Source organism: Zea mays, chromosome 4, assembly GCF_902167145.1.
Source record: "Zea mays cultivar B73 chromosome 4, Zm-B73-REFERENCE-NAM-5.0, whole genome shotgun sequence".
In the NCBI taxonomy this organism is placed as follows: Eukaryota; Viridiplantae; Streptophyta; class Magnoliopsida; order Poales; family Poaceae; genus Zea; species Zea mays.
This window is the reverse complement of record NC_050099.1, coordinates 125,504,103-125,524,746: the sequence shown is the minus strand read 5'-3', so window position 1 is coordinate 125,524,746 and position 20,644 is coordinate 125,504,103. Positions and strand designations below refer to the sequence as shown.

At 53.6% G+C, this 20,644-nt stretch overlaps 1 pseudogene; it reads left to right on the top strand.

The window, feature by feature from the left end:
• The first annotated feature begins 2,502 nt into the window (after positions 1-2,502).
• On the top strand, positions 2,503-4,340 carry LOC103655484 (uncharacterized; annotated as a pseudogene).
• Positions 4,341-20,644: the final 16,304 nt, after the last annotated feature.

Below are 20,644 nucleotides of genomic sequence, written 5' to 3'. Positions count from 1 at the left end.
GTGAGTTAGTGATATTGGATCTCGGGAAGTGGCTTTATCAGACTAGATCTAAGGGACTGACGGGTTATTCCGATTTAAGTGTGTTGCGGCCTCTAAGGCGTGAGTTGGGCACTTAAGCTAGAATAATTCGGGCGGTTCTACCACATGCTTCTCCGCGAAAGTCTTGCTCATAAAGGTATGTGATGCACCAGAATCAAAAAGGATAACTGTTGGGTGGTTGGCAACGAGAAACGTACCCATCATCACCGGTTCTCCTTACGGTGTAGTCGCCACCTGGGTATAATAAACTCGCCCAGTTTTCTTCATATTTTTGCCTGCTAGAGAGTTGACCATGTTTCTCTTTCCTTGATTTGCGTTCCCAGAAGTCTGTTGAAAGTTGGATTTGTTCTGCTTTGGATATGGGCAGTCTTTGATGAAATGTCCAGATTTCCCACAATTAAAGCTGCCACTTGAGGAACTAGGAAGGGCAGGGAAACGAGCACCAGGGGCACCCGGCTGATTGTTCTAGGCGGGGCAGGAGTGGGACGGATAAACACGGGTTGCTTAAAAGGATATTTGGGTGGGTGAGGAGAAGAATGGTTTGGGTTGAAAGGTCGGATTACCAACCTTGTCCATTTTTCAGACCCCTGAGTTGATCCTTCACCCACATATCTTTTTGACTTTTCTTGTCCCGAACTTTTGGCTTCAACTAACAGTGATGTGCTGACAACCCTTCTATATGTGAGATCCATACACGTAGCCATTTTGCGCTGGAGTCTGTCATTCAATCCCCTCATGAAGCAATTTTTCTTTTTCAAGTCAGTGTCCACTTGATCGATGGCATATTGGGAGAGGTGATTAAATTTGTTGAGATATTGCATCGCAGAATTTCCCCCTTTCTTTAGACGTATGAACTCCTCCAGCTTCATCTGTAGCACTCCTTCTGGAACATAATGTTCCCTGAATGCCAGTTTGAACTCTTGCCACGTGAACTGATGTCCTATAGGCTGAATGGCTGAAAAATGTGCCCACCAAGTGCTGGCAGGGCCTCTCAACTGTTGGGCGGCAAATAGGGGCTTCTATGTCTCATTGCATCGGATCAGCCCGAACTTTTGCTCCATCACCCGCACCCATTCATCTGCTTCCAGGGGTTCTTCAGCCTTAACAAAGAGTGGTGGACGGGTCTCAAAGGACTCTAAATAAGTGGTGTCTCGTGGTCCTTGAGGTTGACCTCTTCCTCCGTGTTGCTGAAATTGATTTCCCACCAATTCACGCAGGAATCGCGTGTTGTCGGCGGTAGCATTGACCAAGGCAGCGATAGCCTCAGCCAATGTAGGAGGTACAGGTGGCGGGTTGGGAGTTTCCTCCCCACCGTGGGAAGTTCCCGCCCCGTCATGAGCACAAGTTCCTGATGGCATCTGAGGAAGAAAAACATCCTAAATTATTACATGCCAAACATACACCATCTTTATTACATTGTGCTAAACTGTAATAATTATACATACTCAGTAATACAACTCAACTTCCTTATTTATTTACATAAGGATACCACTTAAACTATACTACTCTAATCATCCTAGTCTTGGGCCGCTCCATTGCCAGCTTCAAGAGAACGTTCATCTGCGAGGTTCATGGAAGGAGGGGTTTCAAAAAGGTCCAACTCCCCATCAGGTCCTTCATTAGCTACTCCAGATAGTCTGGCTCCCATTGTTGCAACTTCTGGTGGCATGTGTAATACCCAAATTATAAGATTTATAAAAGAGTTGATCTCCTTATGTGATTTGCCATCCGTTTGTTGAGACGTACCAAATCATAGTTATGAGGGAATAGTCCCTTACTAAAAATCCAAATAAGCCATCATCATGTTGGAGTTTTGTTTAGTTGTGCACTTAATAAAAATAACAATAATATGAATAAAAATATAATAATAATGAGAAGAAGATTCGAAGTAAAACCTAAATTGAGATTTGGGTTGAAAATGGAGAGGAGAGAAAATAATATTATACAACACCAAAATAAAATTATAAATAAATAAATTCATCTCATTTTTGGGTATGTTCAAATTGCACTTTTAATTCGGGGATAAATTTGACGCAAGATTGGAATTTAAATTTGAAATGGAAAATTTTGAATTGGAAATAAATAAAAGAAAAAGAAAAGAAGGCGGAGAATTCTCGCTTGGGCTGCGTTTCCTTGGCCGGCCCATCCCAGTACGTTTCTGCGTGGCCCATATGGCGTGGCGCGCGCCTAGGGATACCTAGCCTCGCTGACGCGCCAGGCCTACTCATCAGTCGTCGCGCGCGCGAGTTGTCTCTAGCTTGCGGGGCCTGCTCTTCATCCACTCCTCTAGCGTGGACTGCTGGAGTCACGCAGACTCCGTGCAACAGAACCCGACGCGCGCGCCGGAGCGGACGACGGTCTTCGCATGAGTTCCGCGGCCAGCCATACCCAATTATTGCGGCTCCCTAGGACTCGGGGCCATATAAATCTAGGACGCACGACCTCCTCTCCTTCTGCCCATCCATGGCGCTCGACACCCTGTGCCCCTGCTCCTCTTCCCTGGCGGCTGGGCGGAGCTCCCTCCATGGACAAGCCTCCGACCTTCCCCTGTGAGCTCCCTCAAGCCCAATGTTAGCAACCTGGAAGGAGGAGGAGAAGAATAGGGAGAACCAGAGGAGTTCTATTCCAGGATACTAAGTTTTCCTTACAAAAATGCATACCCTCTTTCGGCTACGCTAGTACTTAAGACAAACAAGCGCCACTTGCGCAATGGAGCACGCAGGCTCAGACCCAACACCAATACGCCGACTCACTGAACCCACTCTAGTCCTTGCCGACGGACGTTTACACGACGGACACGACGTGTGCGGACAACTGGAGCTGCTTCCGGTTCGCCGTTTGGTACGCCTCGGCTCACTGTAGGGGAATCCATACTCTCATTGTTGACACCCAAGTGCAGGGTGCCCCTGCGAGCTCTATGGCCGCGCGCGCCAGGCCTTCGCCATCTGTGGAGCTTGGCGTTGCCCCCTTCGCCGCGTGCTGCTCATTCTCTCCCCTCTCCCCTCCTTGCAGCTCGGCGATCCGCCTGATGCCTCGTCAGAGCGAGTGGAGGTCGCGACGTCCACCAATTCGGGGGTCATTGCGTCGTATCTGGGGCGATTTCTCGCCGGTGTGAAGAATGGCCGCTATGCCGCACTGTGCTGTGGGTAGGGCTCCACTCGCTGCCATACACGGTAAGAAGACCTCAGTTGAGTTTGCTTTTGTCTCTACTATGAGTAGCGCTAGGGAATCAAGATCTGGACATTTGTGCGCGAAGATGATGAACTCCAACGATGTCTCCTCCGTGGCTGGAGTCGCTCCGTCGGCCGGGTGGGCGGCTGATTGGGTTTGAGGGGGGGGAACGATAGGCATCGACCGTTGATCTCGTTACGTACAGGCGAGATTAGAAGTAGGGTAGCGATTCACTTAGTTAATTCCTAGCCGTCTGATTGTGGATGGGCGTATGTGATGGGATCGCGTAGTATTGAACTCGTGGCCGTTAGATCGAGATCTGAAGAATGGCAGTCCGTACCAGTTCGGATCTGAGCGAATCTAATCCGGAGCGTCGATTAGGGATCGGATGATTCAGGTTTCCCCATAAGCCTTCGGCCAGCGTGTTTTACAAAAGAGCCCCTAAGTTACTACTGAATCAAGCCGCCGTCCTCGACTGTGGCGCTCTGTGTCTTAGGAATTCTTATGCCAAGCCCCCTGTGTTTCAGTTTATTATATGGGAGTCCTGAAGCCAGTAAAAGTGAATAAATGATTAAGGAAATTAATTTTTAGTATGAAATTAATTGCAGAAACTTGTGTAAATACTAGAAAATTCATTTTAACTTTTTTTAGTCCATTTCAGTTCCTATAATTTGGTAATAATATTGTCTATCACTGTGTAACAATGTTCTAGCATGAAAACCATATTAAAATTTATCACGCAATTATTTTTGTACCAAACACATAAGGTCTTCAGAAATTCATAACTCGTAATTTGTAACTCCGAATTGAGGCATTCCAGTTGCAATAATTTTGTTTTAATATTGTTCATCATCTAGTATCTTTGTTTAGCCATGAAACTTGATTTAAAATTATTCACTTGAATTACTCTATTTTAGGTGCTTAATAAATTTAGAAATTCATAACTTGGTAACCGTAATTCTGAATTTAGTAATTCTTATGTTTGGTGTGATGTTAATTTTGTCTATACCATGTTTGTTTGTATTACTACGACTAGCAGCGAGGTTACGAGTCACTTGAAGAGCAAGTTGGTACCTGGAATCTTAAGTCCTATGCAAGTTGTGCCCTTGATCACTTCTTTTTACCCAGTCATGTTCTTATTAACCATAATGATCTGCATAGGTTAATTTTGATGGGACCCTTTAGGTTACCCTAGTTTGACTATCTTCATACCTTGACTCCACTGACTTTTTGGGTAGTACTTGCTATTGCTTTATGTGGTTTTGGGTATGGAGATACATTATTCATGATTACACTTTTATTATCAGTTTATTATTATTGTTCATGTTAAGATCATTATGCTAATTGGAACATGGAGCGACCACCCGAGAAAACAGTGCTACCACAAGGGTGGTATGGGACGCCCTTGGCTGATTAATTAGGAAAGCTAGTTGATGACTACCTTACTCGAATGGGCAAGGGCTGTAGGGGAGTGGTCAGTGTAGGGAGGTCCTTGGGTTGATTTTGCTGCGATGGCGGTCACGCGAGGGATCCCTGCATTGGAGCTTCCTATAAACTGTAGCGGGTTTTCTGAAGCTAGTGGAACTTTGTAAAGGCCTCGTAGTGTTACCCTGCCTCGCCTCCTCGGTAGAGGTGTATGGGATTGGCATTCTCTTGGCAGATGGGTAACATGACTTGTGGGTAAAGATGCACAACCTCTGCAAGTGTAAAACTGGTATATCAGCCGTACTCACGGTCATGAGCAGCTCGGACCCTCACATGATTAATTTATGGAACTAAATTCATTTTGTCATATGCATTGCATTGCGGGTGTTGTTATCACTTTTGTTCTACTACTTAATTGGGTTGGTATTTACTTATACTTAGTAATTGCTAATAACATTTTGATCAACTTTAAAAGCAATGCTCAGCTTCAACCATCATCTTTGGTAAGCCTTACACTTCACGTGAGCTCCCACCTTTGGCGAGTTCATGCACATTATTCCCCACAACTTGTTGAGCGATGAACGTATGTGAGCTCACTCTTGCTGTCTCACACCCCCCACAAGTCAAGAACAGGTACCGCAGGATGAGGGCATGGAGGATGCTATGACAAGTTCGTGAGAGGTCTAGGCCGTCATCTCCCAGTCAACTTTGGGTTGCTGGATCGTTGTCTCCTTATGATGTAATTATCTATTTACTTTGTACAGAACTCCTATTATATAGTATATATGTGACATTCGTTTATGTACCACTATTCATCTATGTGTGAGACTTGGTCCCAACACACCTGGTGTTTATTTTGCGCCCAGGTCTTGGTGCCCCGAAACCCGGGTGTGACAGCATGTTTGGATGTAGCCGGTCATATAACTCGTGCACCTCTTCATGCAGCACGTTACAATACGCTTGCAGATTTTCCAAGGATGCACTTAGTTCCGCTACCTAGGCTAGAGCCTTGGCCTCATAATCCTAGGCGAAAGATTGCGAATTTACGGCCTAGTCAATGGTTGTGTCTCGTTCCACAATTTCCTGCTGCAAGCGATTAACTTCTGCTGATAGTTCAGCAATGCGGCGGCTATTTCGCGCACGCTCCCTACTCCCGTGGCGTAGTTCAGACCTGAGTCGCTCCACCCTAGCCTCAAGATCCCCTATTGGATCGTTGCTTCCGCTGCTGCTCCCCTCATGTCTAGGAGCCAGCTGATGTCGGGGTACACCATGAGGTCTGGTTGCTTTCCGCTGGGTGGTCTTGGTTCACACCATATCTCCATAAGAGGGGAAAATTTATTTAGTGTCGTTTAAACATGATGCATGCATAACCTAATAATCATGGAATCAACTTTTCATTGATCCCCTATTTCCTATGCATACTATTATTTAGCACTTTGTTACCCGACTTAAAAAGGTAAGTTACTACCAGAAAGCGGCAAGATAAGAATGAAAGAATGTTTCAAGGTAAGTATTTAAAAATTCTTTTGAAGTACTAAGTAATGTCCGAAGAGATGGGCTTCACTCCGATACTAGCTGTCACAGAACCTCCCCAGGGATTAAGCCCACCTACAGATGTCCTTGTCCCAAGGACCTCAGACAGTCATGCAGGTGCGCATAATGACTCGGCAAGTTCGGTTATCTGTATCTTCATCATATCGCCCAAGAGCGCTTCACGCATCACACAGATAATACACACAAAATCGGAGTAGAGAATAAGCGGAAAGGATTACGATAACATAATTTACATTCATATAAAATATAGAGAGAGTATTTATTACATAACGAGTGTTCGAGTGCAACACTTATTATTACATAACTGGGAGGCAAAACACCCTCCCACAAACAAGTTTAACAATCTTCCACCTGCTTTGGCACCACCTTTGAGCAGAAACATTAAAACTCGGCTGTTTCATCACCTACAACAACATGGGTTCGAAAACCCTGAGTACGGAGTGTACTCTCACAATTCTTACCCGACAAAGGAAAAAGACTCTCAAGGATATGCTGGCCTTTGGAAATCAAGGTAAAGTTCTTTAAAATTCAAAGACTCATGTTTGCAGAAATGCTTACTACGAGTGGATCCTTAAAAAGTCCATTTTTATTATCCGGTTAAGTAGTTACCTGCATCTAGAGTTCTTTCTATCCTAGTTCAGGCACTTGGCCAACCTTAGCCGTCTTTTATCAACCCTTCAGTTCACTGGATTGCTACGTGTAAGTCAGTGACCAAATCTTCATGTCCGAGAAGTAACGTCGATCCGAATCGATTAATACCCAGCTGGGGATCTCCAACCACACGACATATGTAGCACTTAATCCTTGCATATGTCAACTTGCCACCGGGTTTCTCAATACCAGAATGGGTTCACGCCAACCGAGAGCACAGATACACCACCGTCTAGCCTCTTGCCACAGAGGGTACACGCTACTCTTGCCATCTCTCCACTCCCATTGCGTGGTGGCCTTTCTGGTATTGGTCCGACCGAGGCAAAGCTTACCCATGACGAGGCATGTGGCCAGTTAAAAGGTCCTCAGTCAGCAGGCCTACATCGGCTCGGTCCTTAAGTGACTCAGACGGAGACACTACACCGAGACTTCCTTCTCGTGCAAGTCACCCGCCCGATCTCGTCTTAACCATTTGAAACCCAAAGTTTGGTACTTGGCAGAGGTACTCTTTTCAGATGTTGAACCCATCACGACCATGATGGATTCACCATCAAGTCTTTTATTTGAAAAATCTCCCATCCCAAATGAAGCATCACCTTTTTTAAAAAAACAAAACATTTTGTTTTCTTAGAGCAAAGCTAAGCATTAGAAATCTTTTTAAGTAAAACAGGTGACAAGGAATGGTAATCAGTTTCCAAGGAAGGGAATGCAACAATTGTTTAGCACCCAACTCCTATCACCTAATGCATCATCTCAAGTGATAAAGAGTTTAAAACAACAAGGATTCTCAGCTTGCGGGACAACTTCTTCTTCAACTACAATCTCCTCTTCGTTTTCTATACACAACAATACATAAACATGAATGCTTGTGTGATGCTATGAATATGCAGTTGTATAAGAGAAACATAATCCTTTAAAGGCTTGGTTTAAAAGGACTTGGTTTAAATACCTTTAAAGGCTAGATAATCTTAGGTTTTGAATAAAAATCTTGGAACCATTTTATTAAATACTAGATAATTTTAGGAGTCTAGCAAAATTGGTCTCATATTTTTATCATTTTTCTACTATTTTCTATGCATTTCTTAATCTATCAGCAAAAAGAAAAGGAAAAAGAGTGAACAGGACTGGGCTCATTCCAGCCCGATCCGGCCCACGACCAGGTAAAATGCACGCACCCGCGTCCGCGTTGGCAATCTTGCGCAGGGACCCTCGGCTATTTGAAAAGCTGGTAAAGAATCCATACGTACTATTCACATGTCTCACTTACGTTTGTGTATACACCCTTGAGTTTCTATTTCTTCTCCAACTCAATCCCTGGCGACGACACACCCGTCCGCTGGCTGTCCCCTCGATGGGACTTGCCATGAACGGCGACGACTGTCTAAACCAAGCGTTAGACTAGCATCCCCGATCCTAAGCGAACCTAGTCCATGCCCTAATTGAGCTAGTCCGACCCAGAATCCCCTCTACCCATGATGACGGCGAATACCGAGGGGAGGTCGAGCTGTTCCCGACGACTAGGCGCGGTAGCGTTCAAATTCTAAGTATGGGAAGCATCACTATACCCTACGGTAATTGGGCTGGAACTACCTCAGGCGAAGCTGGCCACGGAAGAGCTCTCCTCGGCGGCGATGGCGGCCGAATTAGGGGAGAAGCTAAATTTAGGCGCTATGGTGGCTAATCGGAGGTGAGGAGCGATGCTCTGGGTTCATAACAAACTAGCGGAGCACACTGAACACTTCATTTATAGAGACCACTCGAAGGTTTCGCGAATTTGAGATGGGATGAACCTACGGTCGGAGCGAAGGTGAGTTACCAGAGCGCAGCTACCATGGCGCTCAACGAGGTAAAGACCATGGTGGTAAATGGGCTGTCCACTGCGATGTCTTGCGACACGATAACAAGCGTAAGCACATGGCACGACTACAAAGGGCAACGAACTCTGGCGAGAACAGTTTGGTCGATCGCGCGACAAGTGGCGCGGTGAACAGTCCGATGATAAGGCTCCAACTCTTCCCCATGTTGAGAACTTTCACCGCCAGCCGTTATCCGCACACTTGAGCTCACGAATCGCGATGGCCGGCGGGGATCGCGGCGCAAGTTCACCGGCGGCGACAGGTTCACTGAATCAGTGATCTTCTTCAGGTCATTGTACTATCGTGATTACATTCAGCTTGTTCTGACAGAACAAGTTCAGGAGCGTTTTTCTTCGATTTCTATGTGATAAGTGTCGGGTACCATAATTAGGGGTACCCCCATAACTCCTAAACTCGGCTGGTAATCACCATCAGCACAAACTGTAGAGACTGATGGGCGCAATTCAGGTCAAGGCTTCGTCTGCTCAAGGGACGCGATCTCACCTCGCCCGAGCCAGCCTTGGACGGGAATAGTAGTCCCGGACGAATTCTCGCCTCGCCCAAGGGCCTCTTCAAGCAACGGACGCACCCTCATGTCGCCCGAACCCCAGCTCGGGCAGGCTTTGTTGTGAAGCAACCTTGGCAAGATCGCCTCACCAACCGACCGTATCGCAGGCGCATTCAATGCAAGGATCGCATGGCAAGGTCGAAGTGACCGCAGTCACTTCGCCCTCCCACTGACTGACCTGACAGGAAAATAGTGTCGCTCGCCCCTCTCCGACTGCTGTGCCACCTGCCAGGGTGAGGCTGACAGCAGCTGAGTCCAGCCTCAGGCGCAACAGGAAGCTCCGCCTCGCCCGACCATGGGCCTCAGCCTCAGGAGGAGGTCTCCGCCTCACCCGACCCCAGGGCTCGGCCCCCGCCTCGACCTCGGAAGGTGGTCTCCGTCTCGCCCGACCCCAGGGCTCGGCCGCAACCTCGACCTCGGGAGGAATCGCGTCCTCGCCCGACCCCGGCCTCGGCCTCAGGAGGAGTCTCCGCCTCGCCCGACCTTGGGCTCGGACCGACCATGCCACAGGGGGTACATCATTACCCTATCCCTAGCTAGCTCAGGCTACGGGGAACAAGACCGGCGTCCCATCCAGGCTCGTCCCGGTAACAAGTCATGATGGCTCCCCGTGTGCGTCCATGACGATGGCGGTTCTCAGCCCCCTACGGAAGCAAGGAGTCGTCAACAAGGTCCCAACAACCCCGACAGCTGTGCTTCTACAGGGCTCAAGCGCTCCTCCGACGGCCACGACACCGCTTGCATAGGGCTCTAGCACCTCTCCGACAGCCACGTTGGCATGTACATAGGGCTCTGGCTCCTCTCTGTCGGGCACGTTAGCATATTGCTACACCTCCATTGTACACCTGGACCCTCTCCTTGCATCTATAAAAGGAAGGGTCAGGGCCCTCATACAGAGGGGGAGGAGGAGGGGGGTCGCGCGGGAGGACGGGCTGACGAACAGGCTCGCGCTCTCTGTCCTCTCTCCCTCGCGAACGCTTGTAACCCCTACTGCAAGCGCATCCCTCCTCTGGCGCAGGACAACACGAGCCACGGTTTTTCCCCCTTGTGTTCCGTCTCGCGCCAACCCATCTGGGTTGGGGCACGCAGCGACAATTTTACTCGTCGGTCCAGGGACCCCCCGGGGTCGAAACACCGACAGTTGGCGTGCCAGGTAGGGGCCTACTGCGTGTTGACGAACAACTTCTCGTTGAGTTCCAGATGGGTAGTATTCAGCAACCTCTTCAGCCCGGGACACTGCTCCGTTTCGGGAGTCTCGAGTTCATGTCCCTCGACAGCAGCTACGACATGGTGCTCCTTCCCCCGCAGCGCGACAGCGACAACGACGGCCGTCAGCTCGCCTGGCGGCGGCGGACTCAACAACATCTTCCCCCCGTGGCGAAAGAGCAGCATTCGGGTTCGTCCCGCCGCCTTCCTCGCCGTAGGAGGAGGAGGCGGGGCAACCGTGGCCAGGCAGGAGGCGACATCTCGTCGGCTGTCGAGCGAGTCGACGGCGCCGGCACCCCAGCGGGGGACATGTCGGGCATTGCCCTCGCGCCTGAGATGACGACGAGCGTCGTTTCCCCGCAACATGCCAACCCCAAGCGGATAGATGACGCCAGCACACTCGTGAAGGACTTGCTGGGCGTTAGCCTCGTACCTGAGATAATGGTGCAGTCCGTCCCCGACGCGACTTCGTCACCGTCCATCGATCGAGAGGTACCGTCCGTTTTCCACTCTGTGCCTTTTAGATTCAGCTTCGATCCACCAAGCGACCCCGCTTCGGTGAGCGCTTTCACAAAGGCATATCCTAACCTTCCGGGGTACCATATGTGGTCGACCTGGGACCGACTGACGACCGTCTCGACCTACAGGCCCCCGGGTTCCGAGGAAGGAGACGAGCCCAACTCTAGTTGGGATTTCTTCGGGCTCGGTAATCCCAGTGCCATGCGGGACTTCATGACCGCATGTGACTACTGCCTCTCCGATTGCTCCGATGATGGCCACAGCCTTGATGACGAGGGTTGTGGCCCAAGTCGCAAATGTTTCCACGTCGATCTAGGGGGCCACGACGAAGGCAACCACCTTGGTATGCCAGAGGATGACGATCCCCCTGGGCCTGCGCCTCGCGTTGTGGGAGCTAGTTGTGGTCCCAGACCCTGTGGGGGTCAGGACACATAGCTTGAGCAAATCCGCGAGATGCAGGCCAAGCTCGACGAGGAAGCAGGACAACTTGTGCAGCTCCGGCAAAACATCGAGCAGGAGTGGGCAGGCCGAGCACTAGCCGGAGAAGCACGTCATCAGGCCCAGGACGTCCAGCGCCGTATCACTGACGATGCCAGGGCAAGGCTGCCCCCGGCTTCCAGTGGGGTCGGCCAGAACCTGGCTGCAGCGGCAATACTACTCCGAGCGATGCCGGAGCCATCCACCATCGAGGGGCGGCGTATCCATAGAAAACTCAAGAATCTCCTAGAGGATGCCGCGGTCCGACGGGCCGAGAGCTCCGCCTCCCGAAGGCAAGGGTACCCCTCGGAGCATCGCGCGCGACTTCTCGATTCATGCGGGAAGCCTCGGTCGACACCGGGCGCACGCGGGACGCGACACCTGCAGCCCCAGGTCGCCTCGACAATGAGCACCGCCGCCACGACCGTCGAGCCCGCCTCGACAAAAAGGTGCGCCGAGGCTACCACCCCAGGCGTGGGGGATGCTACGACAGTGGGGAGGACCAGAGCCCCTCGCCCGAACCACCTGGTCCGCAAGCCTTCAGCCGGGCCATACGACGGGCGCCGTTCCCGACCCGGTTCCGAGCCCCGACTACCATCACCAAGTACTCGGGGGAAACAAGGCCGGAACTGTGGCTTGCGGACTACCGGCTGGCCTGCCAGCTAGGTGGAACGGACCATGACAACCTCATCATCCACAACCTCCCCCTGTTCCTCTCTGACGCCGCCCAAGCCTGGCTAGAGCATTTGCCTCCTGCGCAGATCTCCAACTGGGACGATCTGGTCAAAGCCTTCGCTGGAAACTTCCAGGGCACATACGTGCGCCCTGGGAACTCCTGGGATCTCCGAAGCTGCCGCCAGCAGCCAGGGGAATCCCTGAGGGAGTATATCCGGTGATTTTCGAAGCAGCGCACCGAGCTTCCCAACATCACCGACTCGGATGTCATCGGCGCGTTCCTCGCCGGCACCACTTGTCGTGACCTGGTGAGCAAACTGGGTCGCAAGACTCCCACCAGGGCGAGCGAGTTAATGGACATCACCACCAAGTTCGCCTCTGGTTAGGAGGCGGTCGAGGCCATCTTCCGGAAGGACAAGCAGCCTTAGAGACGCCAGCAGGAAGACGTCCCCGAGGGGTCCGCCCAGCGCGGCACGAAGAAGAAAGGCAAGAAGAAGTCGCAAGCGAAACGCGACGCCGCCGACGCAGATCTTGTCGCTGCTGCCGAGCATAGGAACCTTCGGAAGCCTCTCGGAGGGGCCAACCTGTTCGACAAGATGCTCAAGGAGTCGTGCCCCTACCACCAGGGTCCCGTCAAGCACACCCTTGAGGAATGCGTCATGCTTCGGCGCTACATCCATAAGACCGGGCCCCGAGCGAAAGGTGGCAAAGGCTGAGACAACGACAAGAAGGAGGGCAACAAGGAAGAAGAGTTCCCCAAGGTCCACGGTTGTTTCATGATCTACGGTGGGCAAGTGGCGAATGCCTCGGCTCGGCACCGCAAGCAGGAGCGCGGGAGGTCTGCTCGGTAAAGGTGGCAGCGCCAGTCTACCTAGACTAGTCTGATAAGCCCATCACCTTCGACCAAGGCGACCACCCCGACTGCGTGCCGAGCCCAGGAAAGTACCCGCTCGTTGTCGACCCCGTCATCGGCAACGTCAGGCTCACAAAGGTCCTCATGGACGGAGGCAGCAGCCTCAACATCATTTACGCTGAGACCCTCGGGCTCTTGGAAATCGATCTGTCCACGATCCGGGCCGGTGCGGCGCCCTTTCACGGGATCATCCCCGGGAAGCGCGTCCAGCCCCTTGGACAACTCGATCTGCTCGTCTGCTTCGGAACTCCCTCCAACTTCCGCAGAGAAACCCTCACGTTCGAGGTGGTCGGGTTCCGAGGAACCTACCACGCGGTGCTGGGGATACTGTGCTACGCCAAGTTCATGGTCGTCCCCAACTACACCTACCTCAAGCTCAAGATGTCGGGCCCCAACGGGGTCATCACTGTCGGATCCACGTACCGACACGCGTACGAATGCGACGTGGAGTGCGTGGAGTACGCTGAGGCCCTCGCCGAGTCCGAGGCCCTCATCGCCGACCTGGGGCGCCTCTCCAAGGAGGTGCCTGATGCAAAGCGCCACGCCAGCAACTTCGAGCCAGCAGAGGCGGTTAAGTCCGTCCCTCTTGACCCTAGCAACGACGCCTGCAAGCAAGTCCGGATCGGCTCCGAGCTCGACCCCAAATAGGAAGCAGTGCTCGTCGACTTTCTCCTCGCAAACGCCGAGGTGTTTGCGTGGAGTCCTTCGGACATGCCTGGCATACCGAGGGATGTCACCGAGCACTCACTGGATATCCGAGCCAGTGCCCGACCCGTGAAGCAGCCTCTGCACCGTTTCGACGAAGAAAAGCGCAGAGCCATAGGCGAGGAGATCCACAAGCTGATGGCTGCAGGGTTCATCAAAGAGGTATTCCATCCTGAATGGTTAGCCAACCCTGTTCTTGTGAAAAAGAAAGGTGGGAAGTGGAGGATGTGTGTATACTACACTGGTCTAAACAAAGCATGTTCGAAGGTTCCCTACCCTCTGCCTTGCATCGATCAAATTGTGGATTCCACTGCTGGGTGCGAAACCCTGTCATTCCTCGATGCCTACTCAGGGTATCACCAAATCAAGATGAAAGAGTCCGACCAGCTCGCGACTTCTTTCATCACACCTTTTGGCATGTACTGCTATACTACTATGCCATTTGGTTTGAGGAATGCAGGTGCGACATACCAAAGGTGCATGAACCACGTGTTCGGAGAGCACATCGGCCGAACGGTTGAGGCTTACGTCGATGACATCGTAGTCAAGACAAGGAAAGCCTCCGACCTCCTCTCTGACCTTAAAACGACATTCAAGTGTCTGAGAGCGAAGGGCATGAAACTCAATCCCGAAAAGTGTGTCTTCGGAGTCCCCCGAGGCATGCTCCTGGGGTTCATCGTCTCCGAGCGGGGCATCGAGGCCAACCCGGAGAAAATCGCGGCCATCACCAACATGTGGCCTATCAAAGACTTGAAAGGAGTACAAAGGGTCATGGGATGCCTTGCGGCTCTGAGCCGCTTCATCTTGTGCCTCGGCGAAAGAGGCCTACCCTTGTATCGCCTCTTAAGGAAGACCGAGCGCTTCTCTTAGACCCCCGAGGCCGAGGAAGCCCTCGAAAACTTAAAGGCACTCCTTACAAGTGCACCCATCTTGGTGCCCCCCGCTGCAGGAGAAGCCCTCTTGATCTACGTAGCCGCAACCACTCAGGTGGTCAGCGCCGCGATTGTAGTCGAGAGACGAGAAGAAGGGCATGCACTGCTCATCCAGAGGCCGGTTTACTTCATCAGCGAAGTGCTGTCCGAGACTAAGATCCGCTACCCGCAAGTTCAGAAGCTGCTATACGCAGTAATCCTGACGAGGCGAAAGTTGCGACACTACTTCGAGTCTCATCCTGTGACTGTGGTGTCATCCTTCCCCCTGAGGGAGATCATATAGTGTCGAGAGGCCTCGGGTAGGATAGCAAAGTGGGCGGTGGAGATCATGGGCGAGACAATCTCGTTCGCTCCTCGGAAGGCCATCAAGTCCCAAGTCTTGGTGGACTTCGTGGCTGAATGGGTCGACACCCAGCTGCCAGCAACGCCGATCCAACCGGAACTCTGGACCATGTACTTCGATGGGTCGCTGATGAAAACAGGAGCAGGTACAGGCCTGCTCTTCATCTCACCCCTCGGGAAGCACCTCCGCTACGTGTTGCGTCTCCATTTCCCGGCGTCAAACAACATGGCCAAGTACGAGGCTCTAGTTAACGGGTTGCGCATCGCCATCGAGCTAGGGGTTCAGCGCCTCGACGCTCATGGCGACTCGCAGCTTGTCATTGATCAAGTCATGAAGAACTCCCACTGCCGCGACAGGAAGATGGAGGCCTACTGCAACGAGGTTCGGTGCCTAGAAGACAAGTTCTACGGGCTCGAGCTCAACCACGTCGCTCGACGCTACAACGAGACTGCAGATGAGCTGGCTAAAATAGCCTCGGGGCGGACAACGGTTCCCCCGGACGTCTTCTCTAGAGACATACATCAACCCTCCGTCAAGACCGACGACACGCCCAAGCCCGAGGAGGCCTCGGCCTAGCCCGAGGCACCCTCGGCCGCCGAGGGTGAGGCACTGCGCGTCGAAGGAGAGCGGAATAGGGTCACGCCTAATCGAAACTGGCAGACCCTGTACCTGCAATATCTCCACCGAGTAGAGCTCCCCCTCGACAAAGCCGAAGCTCGGCGACTGGCGCTGCGCGCCAAGTCGTTCGTCTTACTGGGTGATGAAAAGGAGCTCTACCACCACAGCCCCTCGGGCATTCTCTAACGATGCATATCCGTCGCCGAAGGACAGGAGCTGTTGCAAGAGATACACTCGGGGGCTTGCGGTCACCACGCAGCACCTCGAGCCCTCATTGGGAACGCCTTCCGACAAGGCTTCTACTGGCCGACCGCTGTGGCCGACGCCACTAGGATTGTACGCTCCTGCCAAGGGTGTCAATTCTACGCAAGACAGACGCACCTGCCCGCTCAGGCCCTGCAGACAATACCCATCACCTGGTCGTTTGCTGTGTGGGGTCTGGACCTCGTCGGACCCTTGCAGAAGGCACCCGAGGGCTTCTCGCACCTGCTGGTCGCCATCGACAAATTCTCCAAGTGGATCGAGGTCCGACCCCTAACCAGCATCAGGTCCGAGCAGGCGGTGGCGTTCTTCACCAACATCATCCATCGCTTTGGGGTCCCGAACTCCATCATCACCGACAATGGCACCCAGTTCACTGGGAAGAAGTTCCTGGACTTCTGCGAGGACCACCACATCCGTGTGGACTGGGCCGTTGTGGCTCACCCCATGACAAATGGGCAGGTGGAGCGTGCCAACGGCATGATTCTGCAGGGACTTAAACCGAGGATCTACAATGACCTCAACAAGTTCGGTAAGCGGTGGATGAAGGAACTACCCTCGGTGGTCTAGAGTCTGAGGACGACGCCAAGCCATGCCACTGGTTTCTCACCGTTCTTTCTAGTCTATGGGGTCGAGGCTATCTTGCCCACAGACTTAGAATACGGTTCCCCGAGGACAAAGGCGTACGACGACCAAAGAAATCAGACCAACCAAGAAGACTCGCTGGACCAGCTGGAAGAGGCTCGGGACGTGGCCTTGCTACACTCGGCACGGTATCAGCAGTCTCTGCGACGCTACCACGACCGAGGGGTTCGGCCCCAAGACCTCCAAGTAGGAGACTTGGTGCTCCAGCTGCGGCAAGACGCCCGAGGGCACCACAAGCTTACTCCCCCCTGGGAAGGGTCGTTCATCATCGCCAAGATTTTGAAGCCCGGGACATACAAGCTGGCCAACGATCAAGGCGAGGTCTACAGCAACGCTTGGAACATCCGACAGCTACGTCGCTTTTACCCTTAAGATGTTTTCAAGTCGTTCATATGCCTCGTTCTTCTTTACATACACAAATAGAGTTTAACCGTCAAGGAAGGGTCAGCCTTGCCTCGGCAAAGCCCGACCCTCCCTCGGGGGCTAGAAGGGGGGAACCCCCTCTGCGTCAAAATTTTCCTCGGAAAAAGTCTTTCTGCCAGAACATCTTTCGCGCTTTTTGACTGCTTCAATAGCGGGATCCTAAAAACGACGGAGTACACGTAAGAGGCAAGGCCGACCGAGCCGAGGGACTCTTACGCCTCCGGGATACGGATACCTCACTCATCACCTTCCGCGATAAGTAACTCGTGCTCGGATAAGTGATTCTGCTAACCGAACAAGTATTAACGCTCGAAAACTTTTTTGCCAGAACGATTTTCGTGCCTTCTCGACTATATCGATAACAGAATCCTGCAGACGAGTAAGAGTACACGTAAGTGGCAAGGCCGATCGAGCCGAGGGACTCCTACGCCTCCGGGGTACAGATACCTCACTCATCACCTTCCGCGATAAGTAACTCTCGCTCGGATAAGTGATTCTGCTGCCGACGAACAAGTCCTGATACTCGAAACAAGAGGAAAGGAAACACAGCTTTACAACACGACAATAATATGTTTGGGCCTCGGCGGCCACGAAAAACATACGCATACTACAGACAAACTGTTCCTGCAGGTTCAGACATCGACAGAGGGAGCAGCAGCACCCTCGGTGTTGTTTCCACCTTCGGCGGAATCTGGCCCGGCCTCGGACGGCGACACGGGCGGAAGGATCTCCACCTCGAAAGAAAACATCAGCACCACGCTTGGGTCATCGCAGCCAGGGTCTCCTCTAGGGTCCCGGCCCGAGCAGACATCTCGACCGGCCGCTCCGTAGCCTCAGCCAGCTGTCCCCCGAGGACATCAGCCTGGCTCACGGCCTCGGCAGCGTGACTCCGAAGTTGGTCCCGCTCACGGATGACCTTGCCAGGCTCCAGCCGCCGCTGCTGCGCCTCCTCGGCCAAGGAAGCCACGTGCCCCCGAGCCGTCGAAGCCTCTTCTCGAGCCAACTCCGCCTCTACCCACGCTGACACCGCTGCCTCCGGCTCCGGCTCATCATAGAGCAGCCGAGGGTTCCATAACTGAGCAAGAGAAGCCTTGAGTGGTAAGGCCGACCGAGCCGAGGGACTCCTACGCCTCCGAGATATGGATACCTCACTCGTCACCTTCCGCACAAGGCAACTCACACTCGGTTAATGGTTCAGCCAGCCGACAGGCGAGTCCTAGTGCTCGAAATGAGGGAAAACACGGCTTCACGCCCAAATACCCAGATGTTCAGGCCCCGACAGCCACAATGAACATACACCGGCACTCAAGGTGCCATTACAAACGGAACTCTGGTTCCACTCCCGCGGGTATGAACAACCTCCACATCGGAGGGACTGCGGGACGACAAACTCCGGTTGGCTCGTCGGCGACCGTTGCGCCAATAGCGCGGCAACGACCTCCGTCTCGGACGGCAAGACATCAACAGCGATGGCCCCAGGGCGAACGCTACCGCTAGAAGGCCCTCGTTCATGTCCCCTCGTGGGGGACGACAACCAGCCATTAAAGTGAAAGAGCCGGAGGCCCAGAGCGCAGGTGGCACCGACGGTGCCGTCGGCGGAGAAACCTCCTCCGGCGGCCACCTGTCCACCAACACCGCACCAGCAAGCGGCGGCCGCCCCAAAGCGCACCGGTAGGTCCTCACTCTCGTCCTCGCCGCAAAAACAAGAATGGGACCGTCCCAGAACACGAGTACCACCCTCGCGGCGTACGACATGTTGTGCGACCCCCGGTGCAGCCGGCCACAGTCGCCCGGACAGAGGACGGAATGCTGCACCCTGGCCAGGCAGTAGCAGTTCGCCTTCCCCCGCATGGCTGGATGACGCCTCCTCCGCAGAGCTGGAGGATGGTTTCCTCCCCCGGATGCCGGAGGAAGAAGCGGATCGCCAGCCCACGCAGAGGTAGGCTCTGGCTCGCCTCGCCCTCCTCTCCAGCAAGGATGATGAAGATCCTTGAAGCTGAGGGCGGGGCAGAGACCGCAGCCTGGCTTGCTTCTCCCCACCATCGAACTGGTGGTCACCATCCTGGGTGACCATTGGTGAGGGAATGCAGCCGGGCTGCCTGATGAAAATCCTTGAAGCCGAGCGATGGCTGAAGGGTGCCAACCTCCGTGAGGTTGCGCTCCTCCAACAACAAGACGAAGGCAACACGGGTGCTCCCCATCATGGGCTTGGAAGGTGGAAGGGCGCGATGCATGAGGGGAGTGTGAAGGCATGGCTACCGCCCGGGGATCGATCCCTTTTTAAAGGCGGCTCTCCCTCAAGCGTCGCGGGCTAAGTCTTCACCAACGTGCTCCAGGGTCCTCCCCCTACAACACGGGGGCTGGGTCCCACACGTCATGCAAGCTGGCCCGGAACAGAAGAAGCCAAACCGCCGCGCGCGGAGCGTGTAACCGCCCCGCGGTCACAAGCACTCCTCCATCCTCACTGAAACCAGCGGTTGAAAGGGCGGACCGCCATGCATGCGGCGTGCAACCGCACCACGGGGGCGCACCCCTTCGACTTCGACGCATCCAGCATGGAGGCCCAGGCCCACACGTCATGTAACCGGCACGCCGGTCACTACGTGCGAGAAACTGCACAGCCACTTGCGCCAATGCTGCGCCTTCTCGACTGCGGAACTAGTGCCGCGACTCGCGGCAACCCTGCGCATGGCCCAACAGTGCCAACCAAGCACATCGGTCACGGGTCAGTCAGCCGCGGGAGGAGGCGCGACGGTCGATATGGCCAAAACTGGGCCGGCAGTAATGGCGGCAGCAGGCGAGCGGAAGCAGCAGTCAAACGGTCTGCAGGCTCACGTCCCCTCCTGAAGCAGCAGGGGAGCCCTCTCCCACGACGTGAAGACGACGCGCCCATGCACCGTTCCTCGAACGACTCGCGCACGCGCAACGGCCGCCCCGCGAACCACCCGTCCCGTCGCATTAACTCCGCGACAGGGCAAGCGACACCTTTGGCAGGCGAAGCGGGCGTCGTTTCACCTCCGCCATGATGACCGCGTCAAAAAAGGTGCGCCACGCCATTTAATTTCATATCCTTTTCCTCTTCCCCTTCCTCTCTCTTGCTACAGGGACCGGGAAAGGGGATATTTCGAAAGGGATCCTTCTCCGCGAAGGAAGCGGGCCCCGAGCCCTTCTACTGATTAGGGGTTCGAGGGCTGGCCCCTCGAAAGGGTTCGACAGCCGCCCCAGAGCACTCGGGCTTCAGCCTCATTACTAATCAGGGGTTCGAAGGCTGGCCCCTCGGAAGGGTTCGACAGCCGCCTCAGAGCACTCAGGCTCCGCGCCCACTACTGATCAGGGGTTCGAAGGCTGGCCCCTCGAAAGGGTTCGATAGTCGCCCCAGAGCACGCAGAGCGAAGGATGACTCTGGGTACGTCCAATACATGGCCGAGGCTCGGGCTACGCTCCCGAGGTACCCTAGGACATTTCCGAGACCAGCAGGAGCGATTTTGTAATGGAATCCCATCAGAGGGAGGCATCGAGCCCTTGGACCCTATCAAACGGGACCGGGTCTGGCAAATCACCTGCAGGTACTTTTGGAGCGCGCCTTTGGGCCACTAGCCGACCCTTATCGAACGGGGCACGGGCGTCCACTCGGATCACTCGTTAGCAACTCACTGGAGACAC